Here is an 18,850-nt window from a genome sequence, read left to right as displayed (position 1 = left end):
AAGGGATTCAAACCAGCAGCTCTCAAGTTGTGGTACAACGGTGTCACTCAGTTAAATAAGTCAATTAAATAAGTTTTAAATTCATATATAAAATCTGCTTGCAGGAGGTGCTTCTTGCCATTGGGATGGCAGACAAAATGTCACAAAGGGAAGTATGGAATGGAATGGGGTTTGTGGGATTAATAACCGGGGGCAGCCAGTTTGCCTTTGTCACAGGAGGGGGCAGCAGGCTGTGGAAGGTACACAAGCGCAAGGTAGAAAGTACACAAAGAGCAGCCAAACAGCACAGCTGAATGAAGGGTACATCTGCTGGCTTCATCCTGCCTGGGTCTGCATACCTCCCCCATCTTACGCTCTCATTACAGATCACCCTTTTCAGCAGGTGGCCTAAAGCAGTCATACAGCAAGCAAGAACAGTAACAGTCATAGTGAGGGGTAGAAATACGGTACAACACGGGACAGTACTGACTGATACATGTTGATAAATATTCATTTGAAATGCTTATCGTTTAAAAATTAATTGATTGAATGATTTTGAAGATCAGTAGAAGGATCAGTTCTAAACATCTCAGTTCCCTTGCTCTGTAAGCAGTAACAGGAAACCATAACACCATAGCACAGTTCAGCTTTAAGCAAAACATCAAATGAGACAATACTGACTGATATATGTCCATAAATATTCAAATTCTTCTAGTTTAAAGATGAATTAATCAAATGATTTTGAATGGATTATGAGGATCATCATAATCATCACAGTCCCTTTGCTCGTAGATGGTATAATAGCAGAATAATAGTAATAGTAAATTGGAAAAACCATCCAGCTATTGCTATAATCAAAGAATCAAATGTATTTATAGAGCACAATGTTGAAGTAAATGATGGGACGTTAATGTGTGATACATGTCTGTAGACATGAAGTTTAAATATGGTGTAAAAATTAATTGATTGAATGATTCTGAAAGGGTTAGAAGGATCAGTCCTAAACATCTCAGTTCCTTTACTCATGGTTGGGATGAACACGAAGTAACCCAGGAATAACGGGAGCGAGCAGATGTCTATAGAGTTCCAGCCTGCCAGGTTAGGAGGTAGTGAGCCAGTTACTAGTAGATGTGGCTGGAGCTCTGAGACGGCAGGGGGTCTCTCTACTCTACTCCCCGATGGCCAGTAAACAGGCTAAAGGTGGGTAACACGGGGGAAAAGCGTGAAGGAAGGGAAAGCGGTTACGTCGAGCTTTAAAGAGTGCCAGCATCTCGTGTTACATGGGCGACCGAGAGCCATGACGGAAACCGAGTACTATTCTGGTTCTGAAAAGGTAGCATGTTCACACTGAAAAACTGTCAGGATGTGGGTCGCTCAGTGCACTCGCATGTCAGAGCGGATTAGCCGGCGATGGATACTATTGCACCAAGCTTGTTGCAATGTGCACCGCTGATCAGAAGTAAGGGATGTGAGGAGAGTTTGATGGTAACTTTAAGATGGCGACAGTTTGGAGCAACTGCAGTTAATGAGGCAACAGCTTATAAATGCAGCTAAAACACAGGCGATTCCCTCTCATTTGTGCATTTCATTGAAGTACTATTGCACTTTTTAGTAGCAAATTCTGATAGTTGTGCACATGGTGCAATACTGTATAGACTTTAATGTATTCTGGCTGGAATAAACCAGGAAAGAAACCAGTTACAGGCTTTTTGTAACTTTGTAAAACTGCTAAATTATAGGGTGTTGAATACTACTTGACTCATTGCTATATTTATATATTCCTCTAAGTGCAAACCATTTTGTTTAGAAGCTGAAAAAATATACGAGGCTTAAAGAAATTGATTTAGATTGATTTGAAAGTTTTTTCCTCGTTCGGTAATTGGAGTTCGTCTATAATCACAGTCCATGCAGGCAGACAAAGGCATGAGTGAGTTCCATACACAGTGAGATACTTGAACATTATTTGCAGATATACAAATAACAGTTAAAATTCAATTGAAACGACAGAGTTATACTAGACTCATTAAACTAATTATTTACACTCAGTGGCCACTTTACTAGGGACACCTAGCTTGCTTCTGGTGGGACCCATTTAGCCTCCAGTATCACATTAGGGGTAAACAGGGAAGCCTTTCTGCATGCCTCCGTTGTACGGTTATTGTTATGGACCTGCTATTTTTTGCACTTGTGGCCTCCCTATTAGCCTTAACAAGTCTGGCCGTTCTCCTCTGAACTCTCTCATTAACAAGGTGTTTTCAGCCAAAGAAATGCAGCAGATTGGATGTTTTTTGATCATCGTTCTGAGAACTCAAGACACTGCCGTGCATGAAAATCCCAGAAGGAAAGCTATTGTCAAGACGGCACCAACAATCACACCCCGTTCGATATCACTGTGGATCATTTATCTTAGCCATTTTAACACGTAGCCAAACTGTGTGCCCCTGTCGGTCTGCTGTATGTATTTAGTTGCACCCACAGACCTGGCTATTTAGTGGGGCAGACTATTTTTGTTAACAAGCAGATGTTCCTAAAAACTGGCCACTAATGGGTATATTAAAATATTGATTTTATCAATCCATCCACCTGTCCATCGATCTTTCATATCCATTCCTCCTATAAGAATCAGTCTGGACATTGTCTCCATTCCAGACGGCACAGGCCATACTGTACATAAAGGACTCCATGGACTTCATCGTGTGGCACACGGTCAAACATACAGTTACACGTTATGAGCAATTTAGAAGGTATAATAGCACAATTCATATTTATACATCATGTAAGGTCTCACTGCAGTCAAAAAAGAAAAATATTTCAGAATATTTTGCCTTCTTATCTGATAAGTACATCAGGGCTGCCCAACCCTGCTGCTGGAGATCTAGCATCCCACAGAGCTTAGCTGCAGCCCTAATTTAACACACCTTAGCTTCAACATAGCTGGCTCTAATAGTGAGATGGTACTGAAGGCTCTGATTATCTGTATCAGGTGTGTTAAATTAGGGCTGCACCTAAGCTCTGTGGGGTGGTAGATCATCAATAGCAGGGTTGGGCAGCCCTGAAGTACGCAAATGCTGTTTGCCTTAATTGATTCCAGTACCACCCATGTCCTGTACGTGTGGACAAGACTTCAAGAGTATCTGTGGTATTTTTACTTGTTGTAAAGTACAATAAGAGCGCTGATGGAAAAGCAACATACTACTGCAAAAATGGACACGGACACATTGATCATGTTTTTCATTGTTATGGAATCGATCAAAGCAAACTAGTCAGAAAAAACTGTTAGTCAGAAAATCTGCACCTTTTAACTGATTCTTGTGCTCTTTTCCACCTACTCCAGTACACTAGACGATGAAAAGGATAATCAGGGTGTACTCAAGAAAGAAAAACAAAATTAAGCTGAATGGAGAAAATGATTGCAAAAGCTGCTGAAAATTATCACAGGTTTGCTTTCAAATTGCAGCAAATTCTAGCCAATTCATTCTACTGATATTTCATTCACTTCCACCTTTATCAAATATTTAAGCACGTGTTTTAGAGGTACTGTCACCTTAACCAGGAGCTTATGGCATTAATCTATTCAAAGCATTTTTCTTTGGAAATTCTCACTCACTCCAAATATAACATCCATAATGTTATCTCCCTGAAGCACCTCCACCCTGCTTCTAATTTTATTTCCAATGCTTAAATTGCTGTTCCTTTTTTGATACTGCTTTCTTCCCTGTCGGTTTTTGTAACTTGCTGGACTTAGAGATTAGGGCTGAGGGATTCTGAGCGAGGAAAATGGAACATTTTGGAGGGAGAGGAAGAGAATGGGACCAAAAGAAGAGAGAAAAGGGAGGGAGAGAAAAGCCATAGTGACAGCAGATTGTGTGACTGATGCCCTTCAACAGGGGCAGTCTAGCTTGTCAAATCGTCTGCTGCAAAATCAATTGGCATATCCATTCAACATGCTGCGAGATGTCATGCAACACAGTTTTATATTCCCAGATATAGCAATTGGTACAATGGCACAGTAGACTGTAGTTTTCACTGGTCACAATCAGTCCTCCTGCCAAGACACGAGGACCAGCCAAGATCTCGAGGATGAAGGGCTTTAGCCCTTTGGCTGAGGAATGGGGGAAAGGGGGCAGTGAAACGAATTTCTGTTTGGGTTAAGGGGTGTTCGGAGGCAGAGTTAAAGCCATTTAAATGGCCAAACTCAACTTTCAATAAAGTTTTAGGTAACTAGGCACAATTCCGCATTTTTTATATTCAAAACCAAAATTTGCAAATTGAAAAGCATAGGCTCGGGTAAGTGAGGATTAAGACCATTTCATCAGACTTTCAGTAGTATCTTAGTGGTATGTTAAGTTAACTCAACGTTAAGTACAAAATAATAATGATAATAAATTCATACCCTGATTTCACTATGGATTGCTTATAGGTGATTACGAGGGCTGGCTCACTCTGAGGACAGAACCATGTTATACTGAAAATTGGGAGAAGCAGACCAACTCTTTATGTAGAACTTTGTGATGTGAAGATGGGGGGGGGGGTGCTGAACTATACAACATGATTGTGGAATGAACAAATTATCAAAATAAACCAAAATGATTCTGTGAGAATAGCAGCACAAAAGAAGCGCTTAGCTCCTGGCATCTTCCCCAAGATTTGGAACTATTTGAAAGTGAAGGCAACATGCAGAACATAAAAGCAAGGGTGGAATCCCTTAAAATCAACAATTGCTTTTCCCCACATACTATAAGCTATTTAATGCAGTATCCTTTAGATCATGGGTAGGGAACCTGACCCATGGAGAGCCGGTGTGGGTTTTTGGAATGACCTCTCAGTCAGCCAATAATAAAGCAGCGATTCTCAACTCCAGTCCTTGGAATCCACTGTTATTGGCTGATTGAGAAGCCATCCCAAAACCCCGCACCCAAAACACCGGCTCTCCATGGATCAGGTTCCCTACCACTGCTTTACATCATGGGTGTCAAACTCCAGACCTGGGGGGCCGGAGCCCTACACATTTTTGGGTTTCTCCTCATTTAACACACCTGATTCAACTCCTTGTGCTAATTACCACGTTGCTCTTGAGCTGAATCATTTGTGGTGGAACAGGGAAAGAACTAAACTACACTGGGCTCCGGCCCCCCAGGACTGCAGTTTGACACCCCTGATTTAGATAGATCATTCCATACTCAATAGCTAATTTTAAGAAGCGATTTAATCCGGGCAGTTTCAGCGTGATACTGTATAATAAAACTCAGTAGGAAAATGAACACAGAAAAGACACACAAAAAAAGTCTTAATTTACATGTACAACTTTATTTACAACTATACTTGCCTACTATTTGTGCTGTATTATCTTGCAGTCTTTTTGTATTTTTTTAATAGTTATTTTATTCTTATTAATTCTAATCATTTTATATTATTTTGTCTCACTACATCTTACACCTGGAAATATGTTTGTGCCAAATGTGAGAAAGAAATTGTGAAACTTGAAAAAAGACGTAATGTATAAATGTAATTTCACATAGGAAGGGTCTGAATAGGTTTTTCTGTAAGACATTATATGTTTAAATATGGTAACTCTAAGCCGCTTGAAGAGTAAAAGATTAGCTGTAAAGATCTTTCACAATTTTTTTCTGCCAGGAAATCTTCCTTAGGTTGTAAGCATATGCTTTAAAGATTTAAGCAGTTATCATCCTGGATTGGAGGCTACGTTGTGTCAATGATAATACTAGACACTACAAGAAGCTGCGTATTCATATTTAAGTACCATGTCTTAAAGTTATCGAATCACAGCTGACAGTGAATACTCTCCCAGTCAAATTGTATGTGCGGCACAATAGCCTGTGATAGCTCTTTTTATCGTTGACAAGAGAGCTGCACAGGTCCTGTCAGGCGACTCGTTGTAATTGGCAAATCTTACTAAAAGTACTCTAATAAATCTGCGTGTGTGTTTTGTTCTTGAAATTCCAGTGCTCTAGTGAAGAGAATAATGCTTAAACTTGGAAAAGTAGAATTTATTTAGATGCCTATTTAAGTAAATTGATGTATTCGTTTGTTGATGAACAAATAGTTAGGTTAGTCTCATAATTAGTGTCTTTTTTTCCGTAACTATTCATAAATTACAACGGCAGACGGTGGTAGGGTTTGTGTCTCACTGTATGCATGCCATTTGATTCGATAGCAGCGCCACAGCGGGCAAGAGTAAGCGCTGTCAACTGATCCCGGTGCTGGAGCTCATGCATTTCTGCACGACAAGCAAACAGAACACAGGGACATGTCAGATTTCATCGAGCCGCACCAACAACATGCGCAGAAACACAGGCCTGACATCTGGGGAACTGTTGTTTCATGTCCGGCATTATTCCACATTTCGGATGTCTGACCGTGCATCTCGAGGTCCTTGACTGTTGTGGCGACATCGTTTGTAGTCAGTCTTCTTCCTTCGGAAGGCCGTGCTCTTTTCTTCGGTGTCTTGTCTTCTCTCTTTCTTGCTTCTTTCACCATGCTGGCCATTTTTCTTGCAGTAGTAGCCGACTTTTACGCTAACAAATTTAATGATTGCGACTTGTTCCTCACTTATTTAGCGTCATTTCGATAATGTCTGTGATATACAGACTTTAAATACGTCTCGAGCTTTGCTTTTACGTCACTGCCTCTGTCGGCTCTCAAATTCAGCCACTACTTTCTGGCTTCGCAGATACCATCCCAGCTTCTCTGTTGCTGTGGATTTATTAAATTTTTTTTCTGCCCACCACCACCCCCCCTCTTCAGAGGACAACTTTATTTGAAATTAAAGTTACAGTATAAAGATATTCAATTACAGGGTGGCTGCTCCGAACTCACTCGCCCTACTACCGTGATTATACAAAAAAAGCAAAGATAAACAAAAAATATTTTAATTTACTAATTTAACCACAAAAAAAGGGGGGGGGGGACACAGGAACAACAATCATGACAATGACAGACATTAAGGTGCGGATTTATTTCAGAGATCTACTTTACCCGCATGAGTATCTGCGGTGGGCTGGAATTTTAGCAGTAAACTTGAGTAATATTTCTCCCCTCTCTCTACTCTGCTTTCTTTCCTTTAATCCCTCTCCGTCTTTATTTGCTTTCTATCTCCATCCCTTTGGGGTGTCCTGGGCACTAAGCATGATTAAGGGAAGATCCCTTTGGCCAAAGTTTGTTCACGTCCTGGTAGGGACTAGGCTGTTAGGCATCCAACCCGTCCTAATTAGCTAAAGTGCTTGCAGTAAAATGACAGGTTAATCATTGTTATTTTGTTACTTATTTTCTCTGTCTCCTCAATGATTTCTCCTCTCCTCTTCTTAAGACGCTGTATAATATAATGTAAATCTCCCTTCTCCTCTTCAGACCTCTGCCACTCTCTCTGTCCTTTTCCATTCTCTCCCGGAGCTCTTTCTCCTGTCTCACTCACTTCCTCCCGTCAGCAGTGCTCAGACTTTGGCCCATTAGCTTAGTAACCAGTGGGCTGTGACAGTCCCAGTAATGGAGCTGCCATCTGAATGGAAGCAGCTTTTCCATTAATGTGTGTAATATTCTGACACCTAACACTGTCTGCTATTACATTTTATTACACTGGTCACCAGCTGGAAATTATTCAGCGGGGGGGGGGGGGGGGAGGCAGTGCTGTGACATAATTAGAGCGTCCCATGAGCTCTCGTACGACTCAGGGAACTCAATGTGTGTGTATGTATGATTGGCCGATGTGGCATTATGGGATGCAGATATTGGTCCAAGGGTGATAGCCAGTTGGTTGAGAGAAATATAATCAAGTCTAAGACTCAATAAAAATGATAAATCCGTTTTAAGGGTTATTTTGAGTGTTTGATTATTGTGTATATATATATAGTAAAATGCTTTGCTGCTTAATTGTCCTACCTCTGTATGTTTGACAGTTTTATTTGCAATATTGTAAATACCTTTGCAGCCTGAAGGGGTAATGTGTGCGTGTGTGGAGGGGAGGGGGGGCATGATTATATTACATTGTGGGGACAATATGTCCCACCCAATGCCCCATGTGATAAAAGGTTAAGGTTAGGGCTGGGTAGGGATTAAGGTCGTCATGTTGCGATTAGAGATTTACCCATAGAAATGAATGTAGAGTCCTCACAATTATATAATTATAAACCAGTGTGTGTGGTAGGGGTGCCTTGGTGTGGTAATTTTCTTTCACTCTGAAGCAGAATAACATGTATACTATTGGAGAATGATATAAGAATCACATTTTTATTATCATCTCTGGAACAGGTGGGAAGATAAGTGATGAGTATTGTATTGATTCAGTCCCCTTGTTTCTGTTTCATTAATATTAAAAATGTAAGTGTGTGAAATAGAAATAGTTTTTTTTTCTTTAAATTCCATAGATGTAAATAGTTTTGGTTGATGTAACGGCAGTCATTAATTGCAATACTAATTCTATTAATAAATGTCTACTATGTCAGATGAATGAGGATGTCAGGAGTAGCTGTGTGAAAACTGCACCAACGAGGACAAAGCTGGAAGTATTTCTGGGTTCCTTGGCTACTTAAGTATAACCGAGACAAAGACACACCAGAGATCATTCAATCTGAAAGCTCCTGTCCTGCACAAAATGGATGGACTCTTTGTAAATATTTTATTAGTGTCAAGCAGCCCTGTCACAGGCAGAAGCAACATAACATTCTGCTATAAAACAGAAAAGTCCTTGAATTTCGGAAATTAATAGAGGTTATTGTGATCTCTTGGATCTGGAGATCTCTTGGATGTTCTCTTTTGTAATAAGAACTATCTGAACTGATTCTTGTTTGATGCTTACTGCATTAGATTGAGTTGTAACCTGAGTTATCCAGCCACCCCGTAATTCATTTCTCAGTTGGTTTACTTGTCCAGCCTCCTAAGGTTAGGGTCTCATAATTTCAGTCTGCCTGAGTTTTGCCATCTAACTCCTAGTCTGTTGGAGTTCCACTCCAAGTTAGACAGATTCCTGTCACCTACTGGTTTTCGGTTCCTATTTCATTTCTTCGTTCCCATTTATTGGCCAATAATGTATTTGTTTCCATCGTTGACGTTCACCGATCGCCTAGGCTTGGATTCTCAGTGCCACATGTTCTTCCAGAGACATTGAGCTGTCAGCAACCCTAGATCACATCAGTTTCCTGTTTCCAATTGTGTTTCCATGTAGTTCTGCACCATCGCATGAACATATTGGCAGTAGGGTAAGATGGCCAGGTTTGAGGTGGAACTCATTTTGCCCATGGCTAGTGGCAGATACTTGAGTTAATAAAATGAGTTGCATTGTTCACAGCAAGAAAGACTTAACCATGTTTGGTATGAGAGATCAGGTCAGGAAATATTTTTAACTCCATTCTTTCACTGGGTAAACTTTTAATGACCAGTCTGGTGTAAGTTAAAAAACACTTTTGTTAGGACAGAATGACTGGTCAAGTATGCAAAGACTATAGTAGCAGTAACTCACCAACAAATTTATTTCAAGTGCAGGAAAAAATGGAAAGGCGGGCAAGGTCAAATCTGAGAATGTTTACAGTGGATAATACCATGACGGTCACACAGAAACTGGCAAGTGGTGAAAATAAACCAACAACAAACATGAAAAAAAAACATTTACATAGCCAAGAGCCAATGTTAGGCAGCTTTCAGATTAGATCTTGTTGTAAAGCCCACCAGCCAACAAATGCATCTTAGAGAGAAATGCTTTAAATAAAATGCATTTTATATTACTCTAAATTATGTAGGGGGATTCAAAATATACATCCAATGAAATCCATTCTTTAAACTAACATTTTCTTTTACCTGCAGATATTAGGGAATCAGTGTGTTTTCTTCAGTAATAGATCTTGTCAATATTTTCATCACATATTAAATTCTTATTAAATAACTTGCATAAAAATGTGACATATTTCACGTGAGATGTTTTCAAATCATGAGTGACATATGTACAATATTGCGCTGTTATTTGAGAGTTACTCTGACAACAGTGACATAATTGAAATGACATGTTCATTTTTGACCACTGGCTGATATGTAATGACAGGTGACATCACATTGATCAGGACATCGAAATAACATGGATTCTTATGTGAAAATTGTCATTGTTTTCTTATGTCTATTTAATAAACTGTTTGTTCTCTGCTATGACAGTGTTTTGCTAAAATGTTAGATATTACTAAAGAAATTTAAATTTATGTAACACTGCTTTAAGTATTGACATATACGGTATGTACAATAATACTAATGTTTGCAGTATTTGTATTTAGTAATAAAATATAAGGTCAAGTTTTTCAGCAGTCATGAAATTTATTTAGATCTCTGACCCAACCTTGAGTCAGTGTAATATATCTAATTAATTTCAGTTCATTTCAGTTCTTTATTGGTTGCATTGTACTCATCAGCACAATAGGATTGAGTTAACAGCCCCCTTGAGTTGTGCAAACAAAAACACAAGACAAGACATGTAATGATTCCTTTTAAATTATAATTTTAGTTGGTCAAAATGAAGGCTATTCTAAACAATTTTTGAAAATTAGGTGGAAGGACAGAGTGTGAAAAATGAGGAGGAAATTAAGTCGACGCTGAGATGACGGGGAGCCCGTTTCCCCTCGTGTTTCCCGAGCGCCGGATAGGTGCGCTGCAGAGGGGGGTGCTGCCCACCAGCCTGTCATTCCTCGCACCGGTCTTGGGGCCCCCATTTATCAACATGGCACAGGCCACTGGCCAAGCGCGCCTTTCCATCATTACACCTCTCACTGCGTGATCCATACCACTTACTCCACCTTCATTCAGCAGGATTAATAACATCTCTTTCAACCTTCACATCGTGATAAATAGACACGATGAGAACAAAGGAAGGGAGGAATGAAGAAACACCACAAGTAGCAGTTCCAGTGAACTTCATGAGACAGGCTGGAGCGCAGCAGCAAAGCATGGACGCAGCTGTATAATGCATATATTACTTATTCACTTGCAAAGCATTATGCAAAGTTTAATTGCATAAACCAAATACTGGAAGTGGACAAAGATCCATAAAGAAAGTTACTCTGACTAGCGAGCCTTCAACTCCACTTCGTCCACTGTTTTCTGATTTGTCAGCGTCGTTTATTTAGTGTTGAAGATGTTTTGAGCTTTAAAGTCTGCACTCTGCCATACGTTTTTTTAAATGGTTGAGCATTCTCGTTTTAACACACTCAGAGCTGTGCTGTTGACCATTCCGGGAGATAAAAAAGCCACCGCATTTCTGGAAAGTCTCCCCTTCATTCATTCATAACGGTTGATGAGATGTTCTAACCCATGTCTGGTTTCGGTGGAGTCTTCCGCTTTTAACGACTGAAACCTTTGAAATTCCAAAGGCCTTTTTAAAATTCTTTGTACCGTCTGAAAGGGAATTGGTCAAAAGCAATCATTTAAAAAAATGTGCTAAAACACAACTAATTTAAATCTTATTTTGAGTAAACATTTATAGGATGTCAAAATAGATGCTTATTAATAACTGTATCGTAATATAATATCATAGTATTATAATTTTATTAGACAGTCATGTTATTTTTCTAGCAATGTATAAAAATGCCATTATGAATATGGCAATATGGTAAAGTGCTGTATAAAACTCCTGTTTAATTACAGCAGATTTTAGCAGTACTTTAGTAAGCATATATCTGCATCTGAGCTAATGTGACAAAACAACACTTAAAGATCTTAAACTGTTTACCTGTAAGTACTGTACATAAGTGACACTTATTACATGTATTACATGTATTCATTATTTCTGATTAATTTTCCCAAAATTAAAATGTCATAACAGAATATTTCATTAGTTTAACCTGCTTCTGACATTTATGGAACAATGAGTTTAACTCATCTTTTACACTCAATAGACATCCTGGTAGCCCCAATTTGTAATCTTCATGTGCTGTCATCTGACATAATTTAATATTACTTCAGTAATATGAGACTGTTGGAAGAAAAAGAGTTTGATAGCACACTGGTAACTAAGAAATATTTCCTATTGCTGTTTCCTATATACTGAAGATACAGTTTAAAAAGTAATCAGTGATTGTCATGTTAGTTTCTGGCACAAATTATTCTTAATTAGTTCTATTGGTGTGTGACATCAGACTGATTATCGCAATCATTATTCCTATTATTTTAATATACCTTAACTTCCATTAACTCTAATTAAAACTGAAATGTCATAGCAGAATAATTCATTAGTTTAACCTGCCTCTGACATTTATTGAAAAAGGAATCAAAGTCATATATATATATATATGACTTTGATTCGTTTTTCAATAGTCTTTTTTTATTTATTTTTCTAAAATTGTACATGACACATTTTTTGCAAAGTAAATTTCTGAACATTTCTGAAATGTATTTCCAGTTGCAAGGTCAAACATGCTCGTGTATGCAAATTGGATCAGAGCCATCGAAAGGCCAATATTCAGTTCAGGAAGAAAGTATATCTGATGCCCTCTTATCCACCCATCAAAGCACTTACGCTGGCCAGACAGGCCCAGCGCTTATGAGAGGCCGCAAAGGCCACGAGGGTAAGATACGCTCTGGATGGGATGCCAGTGCATTACAGGGCAGACGCAGTCATGCTCCACAGGCGGCTTAGAGAGGCTGATTAGCCAAACCGCAGGAGAGCAGGAGGAAACCAACATAACGCAGGGAAAACAGGCAAACTGCTCACACACACAGCAGAGGCAGGATTTTAACCGCCAACCCTGAAGGACTAAGGTGACAGTACTACCCACTGAGCCACCCCGTCTCACTGCCATACAGGCGGCAGTTTTTAAGCTCACTGCTCAGCATTCTGTTTTAAACGTGTCGTGGAATGTGAAAATCACACATTTCAACACTTGTTTTGCTCATAATTGTATATCCAATTGTGGAGAATATACACATTTGAGTGCAACCCTTTTACCAAATACAATATATTCAAATTTCATTTTTATAATTTCTGCTTTTTAACAGTTAAGCCGTTTATTCACTGCCAGGCAGGGAAATAATCGAAAAGCGTGTTGAAGCCGAGATGGGGATAGAACCGGAAAATGGATAATTTGTTTGAATCCCAAGATTCAAACAAATTAGTTTGAATCTTGGGATAGATTCAAAGTTTACTGTGAAGACTAACAGCACATGTTAGATGTTAATATGTGCTTCTTCTGTACTTGTTTTCTTATGGTTTTAGGAGAAGCCTGCTAGCAACAGGAAGCGGCGGAACATGCATGTCACTTTCCGTGTTCGTTCCCCTGTACCCAGAGGGGCTTTCTATCCATTCCCCCTGCTCCCTCCTTTCTGTCTCATCACTGGAGATAGCGAGACCTCTGCTAATGATCGGTGACACATCACCGAGGGCAGCCGGCTGTTTGCAGTCAGCTGTGCGTGTTGTTAATGATTATTTTAGAAGTGTCACGCTGGTGTCAGGCTCTTGAGTAAGAAAGAGCCGGGCGGCGAGAAGGGGGAAGGCGGGCAGGAGGCGTAGGCAGGTGCCTGGGCTGTTACTTCACGGTTAGCCTCTCTGGAGATGAGCACTTCAGCATGAGTGGGTCTGGGGGGGGGGGGGGGGGGGGGGGGAGGGTGCATGCGTATAAAGTGCAGAATGATTTGTCCCCTTCTCAAAATACAAGCAAGTTTTCATATAACTTTACACTGTTCCTGCTTTAGGGTAATATATAACAAATTTTAAATAAAAAGCTGAAGAGGCGATATGGTGTGTTAAGCATAAAAAGTGCTATTGTTCATAAGAAAAGGGCTCTAATTTCCAATAAATATCCAACCATTTAGCTTCCAAAGAAATATGCAGTACTAGGTCATGGGCGGACGATCTGGAGCTTGTCCCAGACAACATTTGTCACAAGGTAGTGTAACAAACAGGACAGGATTCCAGTCCACCTCACACACATAAAAACCATCTACTAAAGCCTGTCTTTGGACTGTGGGAGGAAGCTAGGATATACACAATCCAGACTTTGTATATGTGCCTTGAGACGTATAGCCACCCTAAACAGGCTCAACCCCTGCCTTGTGGCCAATCCTGGCTCCAGAAAAACAACGAAGAGGGTAAGCCATTGGAAGATGGATGGATGTTATCTGTGTATTTACATGCTGAGCCACTAGTAGCTCTCTGTTTTTGTTAAGACCCTGCAATTAAATTCCATGTATACAGTGACAGCTTGGTATAGGTCTGTTTGAAGGTGTGTAACTAACAAGAAATAATAGCAATGTTCTTGAATAAAAAGAGGCATCACTGGTTGAAGTAACTTCATGGATATTGACAGATGTCTATATAGAGATAGGGGTCATCCTTCCATTCTATCAAGATCTATTCTGTTTTATCTACCGCAGGCTGTTTTAGAATGACTATGAGAATAATTTACATGAAGCTGTGGACATTACATTGAATCTGCCGGCAGGAAGGTTGTAGATGAACACCATGTCATAATTAAAAGTCATTTGTGAAGGGTTCCCTGAAAAAAGTAATTTGTCCCAATAAATCTGGAAAGGGTTTCTCTGGAAGAGCTTCAGTGTTATACCAAATCACAGGTGAAATCAGTATTCATGACTACACTATCAGAAAGACAGGCTAAATAGGATATGTGGCATAGCAGAAAGACAGAAACCATTTCCCGCTAAAAAGACAATCATTTCTCATCTCAGGTTTCCGAAAATGATCCTCAGGAGTTCTGCTCATTGTACACGAAACAATTCAGTAACTTGCATGCTGTCTAAATACGTTATGATGACACCTGACCTTGAAATTGTGTCATTCTTTTCAGTAGGAATCAAGTCATCAAAGACTGGTGCCTATGAAAGTCAGATACAGCAGGTAACTCACGCTGTAAAAGGATTGCACCGATGGCACCTGTCATGTCTAGGCACGAATTTCTCTTGAAAACAAAATCCCCCCCCCCCCCCCCCAAAAAAAAAAATATATGTATTTTTCTAATGCCCCCTGTCCCGCCAAAAAAGTACCTCTGCTTTTGAACTATCATTCTAATTAACAGGTGTACCTCTTCAAAAGCTAATTTGTGGTATGTCTTCGCTCAATAATGCTTTTGAGTCAATCTGTGACGAGACAGGCAAGGTATACATGGTCCAGTTTGGAAGAAGGTCCATTTCCCTTGTTTTAGTAGTTAATAATATTGAAAGAATAGCTCATCTTAGCAAGGTGAAGCGACGGTCTGTCCTTAAAGTCAGCCAGTCTGGAAACTTTCAAAAACTTTGAAAGTCGTAAAAATGATCAAATGCTATGACGAGAACAGCGGAAGGAAAGGCAAACCAAGAGTGACCTGTAGTGAAAAGGGTGGAGGTACCAGCCTCAAAAATTGCCATTTAACTAATTACTCCTAAGACTATAGTACTAGTACTTCACAACAGACAGAAAGAGCTCAGCAACAATCAGACCTCCATGGTGGAATTTCTTGGACGTAAACAAGATGAATGTTATCAGGGACAGTGGACATCAGACCAGCTTAAATCTGTCCTTCGGCCTGATGAGTCCAAATCTGAGAACTGTGGTTTTAGCCATTGTGTTTGAGAGATGTAGAGGTGAATGGGTGATGTCTGCATATATAGTGCCCACTATGATGCATGTGGGAGGAGAGGTGATGTGTGGGGTGCTTGGCTTGTGACAGTGCTAGCACAGTTATTTGGAAGTGAAGGCACACTTAACCAGCATGGTTACCATAGCATTCTGCAAGGACACGCCATCTCATCTGATTTGTACATAGTTGGGACCTCATGCGTTTTTCAGCAGGATGATGTCCCAAAAAAACACCCCAAGCTAAGAGCAACCACACAAAGGAGTAATGCAGTAGATGACCTACCCTCCATAGTGACCTGGCCTAAACCCAAGAGTGATGGTTTTGGATGAGCTGGACCAGAGATGAAGGAGAAGTAGCCAAAGTGAGCTCAGCCTACCTGGGAACTCATTCAAGGAAGTTGGAAAAACATCCAATAGGTAGCTACTTTTGATTGGTCTGTGTAAATCCATATATAGTATTTAATAGTTTTCTAATTATCCTGTAAGTAGTCTCAAAACCTTGGATTGTTTTTAAATCTTAAGAACAAACTCTTTATCCATCTGTTATGTGTCGACGTGCCTGGGTTACTTTATGAAAACAGTATTGATGCCATCATTTGCTGCAATTGCAAAATGGAAAAAGAGTACTTTCTTAATTCCTTGGTGTAGAAATGAAGATTTAATAAAGCTTTAATCAATTTAATAAATTAGACTAACAGTGAAAGGTTAATCAAAAACACTTCCCAGTGAATCATTTTTTATTCCTCTTTTTGAAGCATGGCTTACAGTTATGAAGTTACTTTGAACCCAATGAAATAACCATTGTACGATGTTTATCCTTTCTATTTACATAAAAGTCAAATAAAATTTTCACATGTCAGCAAAGAAGGATAATATCTGGTAGCAGATGCAAATTAGTAACAGATCGACTACTAGGTTCTCATTATTATTTCTGTAATGTTGCATTTTTAGGAGTGGCGTAGTGGTTAGTACTGCTGCCTGACACCGGTGGGACTGGGGTTTTAGGACTCCACCCTTGCTCAGTGTGGGTGGAGTTTGCCCTCAACTGGAAAGAGGATCTTGCTAAAGTGAAGTTGCCAAAATGTGAATGGTGTGTGGGTGTGCCCTGAAATGGGTTGGTGCCCTATCCTGGGTTATTCTCTGCCTTGCACCAATAGCTTCTGGGAAAGGCTCCAGACTCTGGACAAGCGAGTAGAGAAGATATCTGGATGTACTTTTTTTTGATCCAAATGTGTTAATTACTTGGTGCATTTTTTTTAAATCCTTCTTAATTATCCATCCATTCATCTAGAATGACTACAGTCAGACAGAGCGTATGTTCATTATTCTTACAGTATGCCAGTTATCCCCCCACCAGCTCAACCATCGGCACTTGAGTGCACGTCCTGCATGCCGCGTTCCAGAACGTTCCATCAAATAAGCATCCCCAGTCCTGGCAGTTACCTGCTTCCTGAAGTATTTTGTCCTAAGGACACAGGGATCATCGGGGAGAAAACCTGGCAGTGTGAGTGGGACGGTTCAGTTCTGCTTCATTGCAGCTGTACCCGGTCGGATCTTATGATAATGAAACCTGTTTTATTGGATCCCTGCAGCTTCATTGTGACACTTGCCTCCGCACAAACTACAAAAGTCAAGCACAATTTTACAGAGAGAAAAATGAGTTACTGAATAGGTGAATTAAATCTATTATTTCATTTACACTCCAAAGACACTGCTGTCTTTACAACGGCCAGATAATATGACTGATGAGGCTAACGTGCCAAATTATATAGCAGTTTGGAACAATGCCTGCTTTTATGGATCTACTTTACTGCCCACTAACACGTGGGTATGGAACTTTTCCCATCATATTACCCCTTCCATAACCTCATTAAGATGCTTTTTTCCTGCACAGAGGTTGAAGGTTTATTACCACTATCCTAAGGTTCTGATGTTTGTGCTCGATCCATTCACTATTATGATTACAGGGGATGGATATGGTGTATTTTTACCCTAATGCTTTGCACGGGGCATTAGATGTAATGAGGATGAAAATCTGTGGCCATACTTGGAGAAAAGCCTGGATGATCACTGGGATATTACATTAGATTTGCGAAGTCGTGTTTCTGAACCACTTGGCTTTGCTGATTAAATTGGTAAATTATTATATGTTGTAACCACAAAGAGTATACTGTATCCTCACATGGAGCTTGATTTTTGAAATCTGTTTATTATTATTTTGTGCAGAAATTTTATTATAGCAATTACAGATTTATCTGCAAAATCAATTATGCCCATTGGTGAAAAAACAGGTTTTGTAAGTAGGCCTAATTATGAGCACTATACATTTCGCTTCTGTCATTGCTTATTAAATTCTTTGACTCTTTGTGACAAGTAAGACCTAAAAACGGTCACACACACACACATTATATATATATATATATATATATATATATATATATATATATATATATATATATATATATATATATGCACATATATTTAGTATTGTATAACTTATGTCCCTACAAACTGTCACTGACTTTAAGTTGTCTAACATAAAGAAAAATGAAATGTCTCCTGCTGACTTGTCTATACATTATGGAAATCTTACACTATTATGATTGCTATTATCATCTCTCTAGATTTTATTTTTTTCCAATTTTTTATCATTCTAAGCTGATACCCCTATTTTCCACAAAATCAGCCCAGATACCTTTCTGGCAAAAGTGTACACTTACTTCTGAGTCTACTGATTCTTTGAACACTAATAGGTGAGAGGGAAATGCAGGAGAGTTGGCACCAACGGATATAAGAATCGTATAATTGTAAATAGGGTCCAGCATGATAGCCTGGCCGACTTAATCAGTAATACCAGAACTGCCAATGACAATTGTTTACTAAGACTGCTCAAGCCCTGGTTTCAGCTGAAGGACTTGGACAGTGTTTCTAGGCTGTATTAGTAAGAACAGCAAATGCATTGTCACAGCTGCATAATCAGTTGACTCTTCCTGTTATTTTTAACTTTGGTTCTAGAACAAGACAGGCACTTTCAGTCCTCAACATCCTGAAATTGTCTTATCAATACAAATTACTTAGTATTTTACAAACGAAACAAGATGATGTTATACAATCAGGACTTCAGGCGCTTCCCCGCCCAAAGTTCAGGAACCTATGGTTCCTGGTTCTGAGTTAGTGGGCTGACTTGACTAAGGACTTTTGTAGCTCTTGGTTACTTTAGTGTGTTGCTTTCACACCGCACAACAGGAACTGGGATTTTATCTTAAATAATCATGGGGGACCAAAAAAGCTCGCATGTTAGACTTAACACGAAAC

The sequence above is a fragment of the Brienomyrus brachyistius genome, chromosome 1 (assembly GCF_023856365.1).
Source record: "Brienomyrus brachyistius isolate T26 chromosome 1, BBRACH_0.4, whole genome shotgun sequence".
Classification (NCBI taxonomy): Eukaryota; Metazoa; Chordata; class Actinopteri; order Osteoglossiformes; family Mormyridae; genus Brienomyrus; species Brienomyrus brachyistius.
This window is presented reverse-complemented; position numbering follows the sequence as displayed.